This window comes from Lagopus muta, chromosome 7 (genome assembly GCF_023343835.1).
Source record: "Lagopus muta isolate bLagMut1 chromosome 7, bLagMut1 primary, whole genome shotgun sequence".
Taxonomy (NCBI): Eukaryota; Metazoa; Chordata; class Aves; order Galliformes; family Phasianidae; genus Lagopus; species Lagopus muta.
Window position 1 is genome coordinate 9,965,431 of NC_064439.1, and position 14,522 is coordinate 9,979,952.

Sequence of the window (14,522 nt, forward strand, 5' to 3'; positions counted from 1 at the left end):
AGCAGTCTCAAACAAGTGTGGTTTTAGACAACACTAAAAATTTTATTTACTAAACACACTGGAGAAAGTTCACCTATTCAGTGTATAAATTGTGTTGAAACTTTGACTGAATAGGCAGAATGGATGCATCTTTTTAATTCTTAATAGTCCAAAGCTACTGTAATAATGCTGATGACGACTCATGTAAATGAAATTATTTGCATGCATAAATTTTCACAGAATCAAACTTATGGGGCACTGTTATAAAATATGCCACATTGCGGGTCAAGATTCATTAATTACAAAATATGCTATTAACAAATAGTTTATGGAAAAACAGCATAAAATGTACATGCTTTCATGCTACATATATACATGCCTATGTAGTTGTATATTTCACAGTACTGCAGAACTCCTAATCTTGCAGTGAAAGCATAGATCCATAGCTTCGAACATACAGCCAGCAAGTTCTGGGAGAGAACAATGACTTTGTGAGCTTTAGTTTCTGTTGTTCAAGGTGAATATCCACTTTTGAAAATGTTCTCCAGTATTTCTCCAAGCTGGACTTCATGATAAGAGGAACTGGCATGTAGCAGAGTCAGATAACTGGTGCGTTTTTCCCTTGCAGTAAGATAGGATCCAGACATAACAATGTGATAGAATACATTTATAATAAATAGTTAAAGATCTGTTTCACATGTATTAAAAAAAAAAAAAAAAGAAACAAACAGCAACTCCAGTAGACACCACTAGAGTTCTCCTTCTCCCAAATATCCCTAGCACCATCCTAAACCCTGTTTACCCCAGAAACCTGAACTGTGGACAGACAGAAGAGGAGAGAGAGAGAGAAAATTCAGACACAATAAAACTCTGAGGGGAAAAATATGTGGAAGGAGGAGGCAGCAGCGGCCTGGGGAAGGGATTGAAAAGTTTCCCCTGGCTTAACTTCGCCCCCCCTGCAGCAGCAGAAGCAGCGGCAGCAGCACAAGGTGAGAGAGACTTTTAAGTCTGGGAAGGAGGGGTGTGTGTGCGGGAGGGGGGGTTGAATTTACAGCCCCGTGGATATTTCTGTGTCTGCCTCCCTGGCTTTGGGGTGCTCGTGGCACCGCGTCTCACGCTGGGTGGATTTTTTTTTAATATGATGGAGGATTATAAACATGGCGCCTTAAAAAAACTACAAAATCATGTACACACTGTTCCAAGGAGATGGGGGAGAGGGGACAGGGGAAGGGCTGGGCACGAGGGGAGGGGGCAATCCTGCCCCGTGGGGGAGCATATGGGGAGGGGGGAGCAATTATACTTAATAATAAAATGTGTGGGGCCGCGGGGGTGGGGGGATGGAAGGCGGGATTATATATATATGTATGTATGTATATATATAATATTTTTTCGGAGTGGGAAGGATTATCGCAGTCCGTTTGGAAATCGAGGAGAAGGGGACGGCGGCAGAGCGCGTGTGATTATTAACGGCGATTATTTTTGTCCCTACACCTTCCCCGCTCGGATTTCGGCCGCCAAAAGCCGGCGGTTTCGCCGAGTTGCAGCCCGCCCGGATCGGGCCGTGCAGAGCCGGCAGACGATGGGTGGGGAGAGGGACACACACAGAAACGCTCCCGCGGCGCTCCGCGCGGGCCTGCAGGGCGCAGAGGAGCCGGGGACTCGCGTGAGAGGGGAGGCCGGGCGGGGTGTGGCGCAGCCCGGCCTCGGCCCCGCCGCCCCCCAGCTCCGCTCTCCCACGCGTGGCGCCCGCTCGGCTCCCCGCTCTCCCCTCGTTTCTCCCTTCCCCTCACTTCTACCCCACGACCCCCGCGTTCCCTCGCTGAGATGGGGGATGCCTTTTCGGAGGACGGGTCTCGGCCCGAGTAATGGCAGCTGCTCGACAGCGCCGAGAGAGACGGCGGCTCCTCGCAGGCCGGGAGCGGGACCGCGGCTCCCCTTCCCAGCGGGGGTGGGGAGGAGAAAGGGACAAGAACAAGGGTGAACTCGGAGCCCCGACCCTCAGCCTCCGGGCGGACTGTGCTGGCCCCGCGGCGAGAACGGCGGTGGAGCCGAAGACACAGGTGGGGGCTCGGCTGCACGGTCCGAACCGCCCGGCCTCCAGCGCGGCCCCGAGGCCGTAAATCCGCCCCAGTGTAAGGGCGAGCGGCCCGTTTCTGCGCTATGTCCCCCCCACTCCCGCGGATGAGGGCCGTGTGTTGCCTTCCCGCTCCCTCCAGAAATAGTTCCCTCGGTGCGATAGGGCCCCGCGGGCCTCGGCGGTCGGGTTGAAGGAAAACCTGGGCTTGCTTTTGGCGGCATTTTTGTATTTTTTTGTTTGTTACTCGCGCCCCCCCTCCGCCCCCTTAAGCCTTGTCTCTGCGTAACTCCTCTCCGTTCACTTTCCCAGGCGTTGTCCTCCATCCCCAGCCGCAGGGATTGTCCGGAGGCCTATCCGTCGCCTTTCTTTTATGAGGAAAAGATGAAAGCGTGTGTGTGGGGGGTTTCCAATGGCAGGGATGACTGGGAGCCTCCGTGTGCTTTCCTGACCTTCCCTGCGTGCCAGAGAGGAGTCCTCCTGTAAAATATTAAGGACTTGGAAAACTTTGTGCCTCTTTTTTGGGCTTATCCTGAAAGCAGCAAGTTAAAATTGTGAGTTTATTTTTTGTTGTCTGCACATGTGGCAAGCTCAGGTGCTGCAGCGAGGGGTGGCTGAAGGAGAGGAAAAGGGATTAAGAAAAAACCCTTTAATTTGGTGCTGGTTGGTTTTATGATTGCATAATTTGGTATTTAATGTCCTTGAATTGTCTACCACAATCTTTGTATTACAGGAGTATTACTATTTGTTGTGAAGAAGTTTTGTAAGATCTTGCTGCAGTGAAGAGGGCCGAAGGTAGAAAATGCTTTCTTGTCTCAGTGATGCTTTGTTTTGTTTTGTTTTCTGGCACTTTTGTTGCAATTTGTAGTAGGAAATTGCTGAATTGACCTAGGGTGAGCACTGGGACAGGTGTTGGGGTTTGGGGTTAGGGTGGGAGTGGAAGTGCCGGCTTGCGGTTCAGGCTGTAGTCCTTTGGGTTGTTCTAGGCTCATCCTTCAGTGGGAAGGACCTGGCACTTTTTTTTCACACCTTTTTCTTTTTTTCCTTTTTTTTTAATTTTTTTTTTTCTGAATCTTATTAACCGTTCAGAGCATGCTACAGAACGCCTTTAGGGAAGTCAGCTATTTGCCGACTGACTGCTGTTTTATACAAAAGTGAAAGTACCCTCAAAATAATAGCCCGTGTGGATTGTTGGTTACTGCCAGCTTTTTTGTGTCTAAACAAACATTCCCTGTCGTGCAGGTATGCAGTGGGGAACAGGATGGGGTAGGCAGTACAGCAGAAAGCACTTCATCTTTCTGATTGTGAGTTTGGTTGTACAAATGAGGTAGAAGGTTACTGTATGGATGGCTGTTTGTTGGCTGTGCTGTGGTTTATGCAGTCATGGAGAGGCACCTGCAATGTGGTGTCAGAGGCAGCACCCAAGAAGAGAGAGTCTTCCGGAACACTTCTTTACCTGAAGAAAAATGACTTCTTGTGAGCTGTATTGCATGATGAAAACTAACTCATGATAAACTCAGCTGTAACTGGAGTTCTGAGTGAGCAGGTGTTGGTGAGACTATTTAGACTTCGGTGGTGTGCTAGGAGGATGCTCATCTTTCAAGTTTTACTATTTTGACAGAGAAGTGTTTTCTGTGGAGAAGTGAAAAGGATCGGAATAATTCTGTCCATAATATTTTTCCAAGTGTTAGTAAACTAATTTAAATTGGTGCATTCGTTTCAGTGTATGGATGTTTTTTATTTATCCAAACATAAGAGTTTAGCTCTGCTTACAACATTGTGACTGGTGAAATTTCTCCACCTTCACTTATTTCTGCTTGCTAGGTGAGAGTGGTGGGTTGCAGTTTGTTCACTCCCATGCCTTTGCTGTGAAAAGCGCAAGAGGCTAGAAGTGTCCTCCACAGTGCTATAACTGCTTTATTATTATTATTTTTTAATCTAAACACAGATGTTATTTTAAAACACAAATAAATTTTAGAAGGTTTTGTCACTGTGAGCAGGATTACTGGTAGTTTGCCTTGGCCCTTATGTAATGTGGGCCAAAGGAGTATTTCTGAACTTTTTAGAAAAAATAGGATGCTACTGGAGCAACATGAATTTCCTGTCTGTAATCACTGTGCCCACAGTGTATGTAAGTGTCAGGCTGTTTGGTGTAGCCTGTCCTGTGCCCATTGTGTTGAAGGCACTGGATAGTCTGCATGCAGTCAGCATATGAGCAGTGTCCACCTGCTCATATAGCAGAGAGGAGGAACTTCTGGGGGAGACTTGAGGCTTTGACAAGGAGAAGGCCTGGACCATCTTTTCAGCCTAACATTATATCAAATGCAAATGTGAAAATAATAGTGAAGTAGTGAATAGTGAAAGGCCGTGAAGTGTGTTCAGCATTTTCCTTTTGTTGACAGTACAGCCTATTGCTGTTTGTGAAATGGTGCGCCTGGAAGAGAAGACAAGGAGGTGGATGGACAGTAAATATGTCTTTAAAGTCACGTTGAAGTGGCTCACACTACATCTAGGCTGTTGTGAGCTGCAGCATGGGAACCTCTGAACTGTGCTAGCTACCACCTCTGAATTAGGATGCAATACTTCAGAAAGATAAAAGACAACATTTGAAGATGTTCTCTTAATTTTATGTCTCTGACCCTTTGTGTAAATGTCTACCTTGTCTAGTCTGTTAGAAAAATGTCTTGGTTCGCACTATTTGAAAATCAGGGAGAATTTTGGAATCAGAATTACTTTAGAATTGGCTGTCTGTCTTCCATCAGTTGAGTTTACAAATCTTGGACAAGATGTGCAGCTAGCTTTCAATATTAACTGCTCTCCGCAATTCTACAGTGCATTTAGCTCTGGAAGTTTTTAAGAGCTTCAGACAGTGAATCCCTTCAGGATAAAAGATCTGAAAGAGGAACAAGAGTTCCTTACAGCAGATGGCTTAAGGAAACTTCTTATTTTCTTCTTACATTGATTGAAGTGTTTTTAGCTAGCTTCAGAGTGGCATGTCAGTAAAAATAAGGCTTTTATCTGTATTGTAGGTTGTTGCAAATACTAAGTAGAACTATTAAAAAAAAGAAACAGCTATCCAAAGTATGTGTGGCTCACATACCAGTGATAAACTTGGTTCATAAAATGCTGAGCTGTTCAAAATCACTGGCCATATGTGTAAAAGATGTTTGTTTTTTTTTTTAAAGTAAGTTTCAGGATGTGGTGAACACTCCCATGGTACTGGAGCGTGGTGCCCTTGGTAGTTGGGCGATTCAACATATGTCATCTTTTATATAGCTCATATATTTTAGTCTGTCAGAGTTGGTTGTGCTAAGTGTTGTGAACAAAGATTGTTCTTGTCAGGTTTTAGATGATTTTTGATCAGTTGAATGTAAATTTAGCTCATAATTGGGTTATTGTTCTAAGGTTTAATCTGCCAGTTGGGAGAGTACAGCCTGCAAAATAGGTAGTTTATATGATGAGGTAATGATTCTGTTTTGCAGAAATTTCTTTAAAAGTTAACCCTTGCATTCCTAAAAAAAAAATGTAAGTATTTTTCAGTGCATTGTAAGGATTAAGTCTGGTATTTTATTTTATTTTTTAATTATTAAATACAGCTTTAATTTCTCTTTAGATAGTGGGAAAAATGTTTCTCCAAAGACCTTTGTTCCTGGGTGTAGTGTAGGTAACTGAGCGTGGAGCGGTAGATATTGGAGTAGCTGTGTATGGTGTATATTGGTGTGATATACTGCAGGCCTCTACCTGAGTGTGTGTGTCCATATGGCACCCAGAACTCATTCATCCTGTCTGGATGCCTCGCTCTGGGAGACCAGGGCTGTGGAAGACCAATTTTTTTTTCAGTTTGGTATGCATCTATATAAAATGGCTGCAGTCAATTTCTTAAAATATACAAGATACTAAAGGTGAACCGATTGAAGATATAAAGCTATACAGAGATAAGGGCTAATATTCCTTCTGTCTCAAGGAAATTTCATTCATATTTTTGTGTGTCTCAAGTTTGTTTTCTTTCCCTTTGAGACAAACAGGGCCTTTTAGTCTCGTGGGCAGATGGCAGCAGGCACAGTGGTGAGGCACTGTGACATGACCATGAAGCCAAGTTAATGCTCATGTCATCTAATTTAGGCCATGCAGCTTTGGTAATATCCTGTCAAAGACTGATTCTATAGCTCCACTACACAGATAAGTCCAGACTGTTGTTACTGAGAGTTTTGTATACGGAAACACTTTTTGATTTTTTTTTTTAATTCTAATATCCCATTTTCCACGTCAGTGAGAGAAATGCAGTTTGTGCTGTGAGATAAGCATAGAGACATATAAGTTGAGTTGAAAATACGCTATTGGTTACAATGGCAATATTTCAAAATTACAAAAATATCAAAAATTGCAAGGATTGTTACTAGTGCCCCAGCTGTCAGAATCGCTTTGAATATACCTTTCTACTATATGCAGTATTATGTTCCAAGTAATATAATTGTAGAATAAACATTGTAAATCAGTGATTAGGACTCTTCGTACCAGCCCTCAATTGCAATATCATTTAAAGGGAATTATTAATAATTTTTTTGCCCCAGAGATTGTGAAACTTGTTGGCAGAAAAAACTCAAGTTAAGCATACCTGCCAAAATACCAATAACTTCTCCTTCACCTTTCCTGTGGGAGTTGCATTTCTGCGTGTGAAGAATTGATCTCACTGTTAGTCCATTTTTGTCCCTAATGCCATACAACCAATTTGAGTTCTAATCATTTTTTATTTTTTTTTTAAGCTAAATATATTGCTGTTTACCTCTCAGTTCTCCCATTTTGTTTCCTTTTCCTTTGTTAGCAAGTTAAAAATAAACATGAAACCAACTTGCCTTTATACTTAAATGTAGGACTTTCAAGCAGCTAATTTAACTCATGTTTTGGTTACGGACTGCAGGAGACTGGTGTAGATGTGGGACCCAGAAGTGGTATTTTGGAAAGTGGATATTTGTATTTCGATGCTTTGCACTTACAGCATGACGTTATTATCTGATCCATTCATTGTAGATGGATGGGAGTAGCAGGTTGGGATAGTGTGCTTAGTTCCCTAATTTTGTTAGTGATTCTTATCTTACAGTGTTACTTTTTATTGGAAACTTCTGGAGCAGCAATGAAGTGAGGCAAAATGGCGTTGCGGGAAAAGAATTAGAGGAATCCCAAAGTAGCTACAAGTCATACACAAAGAAAAATAAATGAGGAGGGTGTAAGATATGTTTATTGCTCAGTAAATCTTCACAAAGATCTGAGAGACAAGAGAGCTATATCTTTGTTAGAATGCTATTGTTTTCTGTTAAGTCTCAGACAATGTTCAGTATTCAGTAAGAGATCCTTTCGTCTACAAATAACTGTTTGACATTACAGATGTTTCTGCAGTCAGAAACCAAGTAGCAGCCACATTTGCCATGACTATTTATGCCTTTTTACTATTTCTTGGTGTTGCTAGTAAAGGAAAACTTCCAAAGAGAAAACTTCGTGCCTTGCAGCGTAACATCACAGTGCACACATTCACATATAAAACAAGTGGAAAATTTACCTCAAAATTATAAGGTTTTGTTTCTCAGATTTTCCTTTGGGTCATTTGTTAATCTTGAGATCAGTCCCTTCTGAGCTGCCATTGGCTGCTGGGTGAGCTGCCCAGAGTCCCTGCCCAGTCCCTTCTCCCCAGCCGATTGCTTAAGATTCAGGTTCAAAAATGTACAGAATCCAAACAAAAGAATTGCTATTTCATAAAATGTAATGATAGGCCACTGATTGTTCACTGATGAAAATTGATGATGTTCGCTGCAGAAAATTCATCGTTACTGGGAGATTAATATTAATATGCTGACGGAGACCTTGGTCATATAAGCATTTGTTTCAGACAGACATAGGATGCATCAGCCTTGGAGCATACTGATGAATCAAGTTTATTTTTCATATCTTTTTAAATTAAATTTTTACATAGAACTCCTATATTAAAGGAAGGCCGCAGTTGCAGTTCATTTTGTCTATATAATTTTGAATAATATTCTGTTTCGGATACTTCACTGGAGCACTCAGGGTCGTGCTGGCGTTTTTCATGCTTGTGGAATATCAGCTGTATGAATGCTGTTATTTTGCAAAGGTTGTTGTTTTTTTTTCTGGTACATGCTGAATTTTACATTGCTGATTGTTCCCATTGAAGGTAAGGCAGTTCCCTATGTACATGCTAATCCTTGAAGGAATTTACCGTATCCATGAGCAAAACAGAGGAAATACGGATAATGTTTTTCTGTAACATGCAGGCTGCAAGGTATTAAGACTTAATTATAAGTAAAAGAAACAGGTAAAAGAGGAAATGTGATCATTATCAGCCATTTGCACAGGAACCAGTCCGGCACCATTTTTAGCTTCATGTAAACACAGTTGAGGCTTTAGGACATTCCTAAGAACCAACTGCAGGAAACTTTCCTTGGGAAGTGGAGTTCCAGTGTCAGTTGTCTTATCTATTTGAAGATAACACAGCACACTGAATAGTAAGGCATTGATACTAACATTTTCTGAGTAATAAGAACTTTAATTTCATCAATCAACATGGCTTTCTGAAAACTTTTCTTAGCTCAGTGTGGTTGTGGGTAAGAGGATTTGTACACTCAATCAGCAGTAATTTCCATTGACCTCTTAGTTTGGCTAGAACATTATGTCAGGTTAATTAAAAGCTGTTGTAAATATTAATTTTATTTTATTTTTTTAAATTTTGTTTCTTAAAGATTGTTTTATTTCCCTGATATGTCTTGTTGAAGGAGAGTTTGCAGTTGGGTTGGTGCTGATGCATACTAGGGAGCATTTCAGACTGACTGCTGTAAAGGAAGAAGCCTGGCTGCTATCAGTCCACTAATTGCGTCTCTCCGTTTTGTAGCTTTGCTGTCATCACTTCTTGCATTGACCTGTTGTAAATAAACTTACAGGAAATACTCATAGGAAAGATTCTTCTTTTTCCTGTGCATTTTCCACTTACTGGCTCCCAGAAGGATTCTTGATAAGATCTCATGATTTGGAAGCATACCTTTGGCTTCTTTCCTATTCCAGACATGAGAGCTTCTCTTGTTCAGTTTGTGCTTTTTGGGCAATGCAGATTATTGGTCAGGTACCTCTAGCTGCCAGTCCTATTAGATTTTCCGATCCGCATTGGCATTCTTTATCTCAGTAGTTCTGAAGAAAGATTTGTAAGAGTAACTTGCTTACAGATTGTCCAAACGTAGGCCTAACTTGAATCTCTAACTTCTAAAGAGGTGTGGCTTTCAATCAAATGAGAAGGTTTCTGTCCCTTAATTGGCACAGACAATAGTGACAGTCACCTGGTTACCAGCTGAAGGTAACCAGAGGCACAGATGCTCTGAGTCCAGGTGTGCCCAGGAACAGAGCAGCATGTGCTCTGCCAGGTTGGTGGGTAGGCAGTCACAGTATTTCCTGGGTCAGTCAGAAGGAATGGTGTCCAAATTTCCACTTGGCCTCTCTTTTGCAATTGCTTTTCTTGATCAAACTGGCATCTTCTGTTATACGGAGTCTGGCAGTGGCTGGAAGTGAATCTCACATGTCTCCTAGAAAGGAGCCAAAAATCACCAATTTTATGATGTAGGAGGAAGTTATAGAGAACTTTATTCCCCAACAATAATTAGATCTTGGTTTTTGCATTACGCAGCAAAACTTGTGTTTATTCCAAAACTCATTTTGAGTGTTTTGAATTCTTTTTCATATAATAGCTGAACATTTGCTGTAATGACATTAAAGCCTGCTCCTTTTTGGGTCAAGCCTGTTCTGTCCTCTGAATGCTTCCCGGCCTTCCTCTGCAGCTCTTTCTCTGGTATTTATCCAGAGCTCCTTCCTCAGTTGCAGGAAAGAGCCACGTGTACCTGCCTGCTCGTGCTGCGTTTGATGGAGATAAGAGACTTGAGGGGTGAGTTAATGCACCTAGTGGGTGTCTGCTGAGTACAAACATGAGCTGAGAAGTGCATGTATGAAAGGAGGAAAGAGAATTTGGGTGAGATGTGCATTAAATGGAAGTGCAGGTACACGCGGCACAATGAGGTTACTTTGTTAAAATAATATGGTGCAGAACCACCGACTTCAGTGGTGCAGTATTGGTTTCACCTGCAGAAAATTTTCTCCCGCCTGTCTGGGAATGAGAATATATAATGAAGTGTTTATGTATGAGTGACAGGCAGAGAGCGTGCGAGAGGGAGAGCGCATGCACGCATTTTCAGGCCTGATTGATTGTATGAAAAAAACCTGGAGTTGAAAGAACATTATTTCAAATTAACATTCATTATCTTCATGCGTGAGATAACAGTTCACTTTGGACCAGATCCTAGCACTGTGATGTATCTTGAGCAGAGATTGCATTTTCCTCGAATGAGGTTATTCAGTCAGTATAAGAACTGCAAAATGTAGGCTGTTTTTTGACAATAAAAATGTGTTGTTTAGTCACCATGTGTTAGAGTAATACTGCATTATTTCTCTTAAGGATGTGTGTTTTTTTTGTTTTTGTTTTGTTTTGTTTTCAAATAAATTGCTACATTTCTTTGAAATATAACAAGTAAGATAAACCTTTGCTTGGATCTCTGATCTCATGCTTCAAGAAGCTTGCAGCCATTTTAATTCATGCTGCATTCATTGATCTATCAGATTATTTAATCACATTGCAGCTCGGTCATCTGGCTGTTGGGCAGCGTTGAAGAGTTCTGTAATATCGTTGGGTTATTGGCTCCTAAATGGCACTTCTGCAGAAAAAGAAGGAAAAAAGAGCACTGAAATATTTCTTTTAACTTATAACAGTATAAAGGAAAACACAATTGAATTCATAGTCTTATCATGCAATTTTTTTTTTCTGTACATGATCTAAATAGAAAAAAATATTGCTCAAAGCAGCAAACAGAAGAATTATTTTGATCTTCCTTGGCAGTTTGGCTTTAAGATGCAGAGTTCTGCAGCATTAAGTTGTGTAATTAGGTAGGCATCAGCTTGCTGTTACATATTTTTATAACATGGTGTGCGAGCATGGAAACAAAATCCACATTTGAAAATGATTACCATAAGTAACTTTCTAAAACTAAAAACACCTCTAAGGGTGACTTATTCTTTAATTTTAAATACGATCGTGCAAAAAAAAAAAAAAGGAGAAAAAAAGAAAAGCCTATTTTATGTATTCAGCAACAGTAGGAAACTAATTTCTTAGACTATAAGTGCTGCTATTGTGCTATAGTAGAAGCACAATGATCTAGATACATAAAAAGAGAAGAAATGTGGCAACAAGTAGTGTGTGGCAGTGGAAAGACGACAACAGAGACGTGATGCTCTCAAGTGTCTGGTGTTTTCAGAGGAAGCTACTCCCAGTGAAATAAACCTCTTCTTGATATGCAATAGGCAAGCATATTGTATAAAAAGAGATGGTAGATTTATTGACAGTAGTGTGCTTGGCAACAGTGGTTTATAAAGGGCCATCCTCGCACTTCTCTAGCTAATTCCCTACAGAAATGAAGAGTTCATGATCTTCTGCTTGTTATAGTTTGCCATAATGCAGGTGGAACAGGAAAGAAGTAAAGTTTCAGACAGAGATGGGCTTCTCCACACAGTGCTGGGAACTGCGCTTCAGCTTCTTAAATGAAAGCTTAGAGTCCAGAGATGCTCATTCCATCCATCTGCATCCCTTGGTGTTTCCTTGTGTATGCCTGATGTATGCTCAAAGCTGAATTGGAGGAGTGGGTATGGTCATGTTAAATATCTCTGTTACTGTACCTTCAGCAGAGATGGGAGTGTGTGTCAATTGCTCATCTTTATTGTGTGCTCTTACTAAGCAAAACATTCAGTGGTTTAGCGCTCAATTTTAATAGCTGGCCTGCTTCATTACACCAAGTTACGACAGTTCTGGTACAACTTCTTGTCCTGCTTTCATCTGAGCTATGCAGGTTGTGATTCCTTTCTTCAAGTGTTACACAATTTGTGCACGTGAAGAATCTGACAGTAGAGGAGGAATTTAAAGGTTTTTATGAGTGCTGTCCCCTGGCCAAGTGTAGTGAGGCAGTTTAAATGAGGATGTGATGTTTGTACTTGCTTTCAAGAGAGTGTTACATAGGCGGCAAATTCAGATGAACATGCTGTGCCCATACTGCGTGTTCTTTGCTTGTTGGGAGGGACTTTGGTCATGGAAGGGTAACTCAGCAAGGGTGGCAGTGAGATGGCAGCCCAGGTCGCCTTTCTGGGGATGTGATAGCCAGGTAGTCATCACTCGGATCAATACAGTGAAATGCAAGGTTGCAGCGGTCTCAAACTTGTTCTTGTCTACATCACTGAACTTAGGAAGCACAAGAGCTCTTGACAGTTTGAAATTACAGCCCCGTGTTTGAGCTTTACTTCAGAATTCATTTGAATTAATGAAATTAGTTGTGGAGATCAGCCTGTAACTGTGGTTGCAGGTACCCACACCTCCAGCACCATGCTCTGCATTGCCGTAGTTTGCCTTGCATTCCAATGATGACCTTCATTCCCTGCATCTTGCTCTACTGAGCTGCAGTGCAGGTGTTTGTTCATGAGGCTCCTGCACCCTTGGCAGCTACTCTTGGTGATGGGAAGGTAATAGCTTATACTGTACTGCTTTTCGTTGGAAGTATATGTTTCTGTTGTCATGGTTTTAACTCATGAAATTAGCTCAGTGATTCCTTGGCTCTTTTCACAAGAGTTAGGATGCCTCTTGTCCTGGCCCAATTTTGTATAGTTGCGTTCTGACTACCCGCATTTCTGTCCAGTTTCATCTGGAGTTTCCTATGGTGGTTTTTTTACGTAGTAACACATATTTACTTGGCAGTTTAGAAGCTAGCAGCAGAGGCTGAACAAGTGAGAAAATCCCCACTTCTAGTTCACTGTTTGTGCATGAATGAACATAGTGAGGCATGATGGGGTACAGGGGAAATACAAAGTAGCACTTTCAGACATATCATTGATAGGAGAGGTGGGTTCTCAGAGTTTACAGAATAAAATCCATAAAGTGCAAGTGTAAAAGAAGAGAGCAAAAGGCTGATTGGAAAGAAATGAGAGAAGTGAAAACTGCGTTGATCTGGAGGGGCCAAGAAGAGGAACATGAGATGAGTTATAGCTTGAGAATGCTTTGTTAGAAGATGCTTCTCTCAAAAAGTTGGTACACCATGAGTTAAGTTGCTAAGTAGTGCATGCTGTTAAATGTTTGATCTATTGTGCAGCAGAAATGGACATAATTCAGTGGTTAAGGAAGTAATGCCCCTCTGTATTGTGGTTAAAGCTGTATATTTTTTTACAAGGTTATTCTAAGAAAATTAAGATTCAAAACAGCAGATACTGGCATTCTGCCCAGCTTGCAGTTCACTTAAAGATAGCAGTTTGATCCACAGCTTTACAGCATGACTTGGGAGCACATCTTGCATGGGTATCAGCAAGGGAGAGGGAGTCAGTTTACATGGCAGTGTGTGCCCAGGGCTGGGATTTGGTCAGTCACAGACCTGCACATGGCATGTTCCACCTACAAAGGCACGTTTTATTATTTACCACCCCATGTCGCAGAATTCTGCTTAAATTATTGTAGGGACAGCTTGCTGCAGAGTAACAGGTAGGTGGAAAAAAGAGCCCAAGCCACATCCTGTTGTGGGGAGTTGTTCTGTAGAAATACGAACTCACAGAGCTCTGAGGCACTAAAGGTGCAAGCAGAATTTTAAAAAATGATCAGTATTAGTAATCCATTTTAACCTGGCATGGATTTCCAGAGTTGAAAATAATCCAGTATTAAACTGTGGAGCATAACCATATCAGACTAATATTTACAAGAACTCTTCCAGTGTTTTTGCAAAAATACTTACATCTGCTCTAGTGACTTGTCACGCACAGCCCAGATTTACCCCATCTGACACAGACATTAGGAGTGCGTGGAAGAAAGTTATAAACAATTTTCATTTGGAAAAGGCAAGAAGCATCTTTTTGAATAGTACTTGCGAGTGAATTGTACTCATCTTGATTAAATTGTCTACAGAAGGAGAGTTTTGTTTTTTGTTGTTCTTTTCGTTTTGAGAAATGGAAAAAAATGGTTTGGGAATGTTTTGGAAATATCTTGGAATTTGCATAGTAACATTGATGTTTCTCATTGTTAGTGATTGTTTTTATGTGACTTCAATTGCTAATAAAAGTAGCACATAATGTACTGTTTGAGGGCATTTGTACAAAAGCAAGACGATGGGGTGGTGCATGCACTCTTGAAAGTTGTGGTTATTTTTATTCTAAGCTTGTTGACGTTTTTTGGAATATCTAGCTTGGCATTGGTTTAGAATTTCAATAAAAAAATTTTCCACTTCCAGTCATACATGCATAATAATATCGAACTCTTAATCTGTTATCTAGAAATATAGATAACCCAGCTTAAATAATTTTACCTATTTATCATGGACCAAGCCTACTGAGAATTCCATCATGA

At 41.3% G+C, this 14,522-nt stretch overlaps 1 protein-coding gene across 5 annotated transcripts in view; it reads left to right on the top strand.

The window, feature by feature from the left end:
- Positions 1 to 748: 748 nt before the first annotated feature.
- The window catches only part of ZMYND11 (zinc finger MYND-type containing 11), a 102,693-nt gene continuing 88,919 nt past the window's right edge, over positions 749 to 14,522 (top strand). For 3 of the 5 annotated variants that reach the window (XM_048950379.1, XM_048950382.1, XM_048950383.1), the window contains exon 1: positions 749 to 968. The gene's annotated coding sequence lies outside the window, so the exon portion shown is untranslated. Of the gene's footprint in view, positions 969 to 1,629; positions 2,040 to 2,388; positions 2,608 to 14,522 lie in introns of those variants that run through there. The other 2 variants (XM_048950380.1, XM_048950381.1) reach the window with 2 other exon arrangements.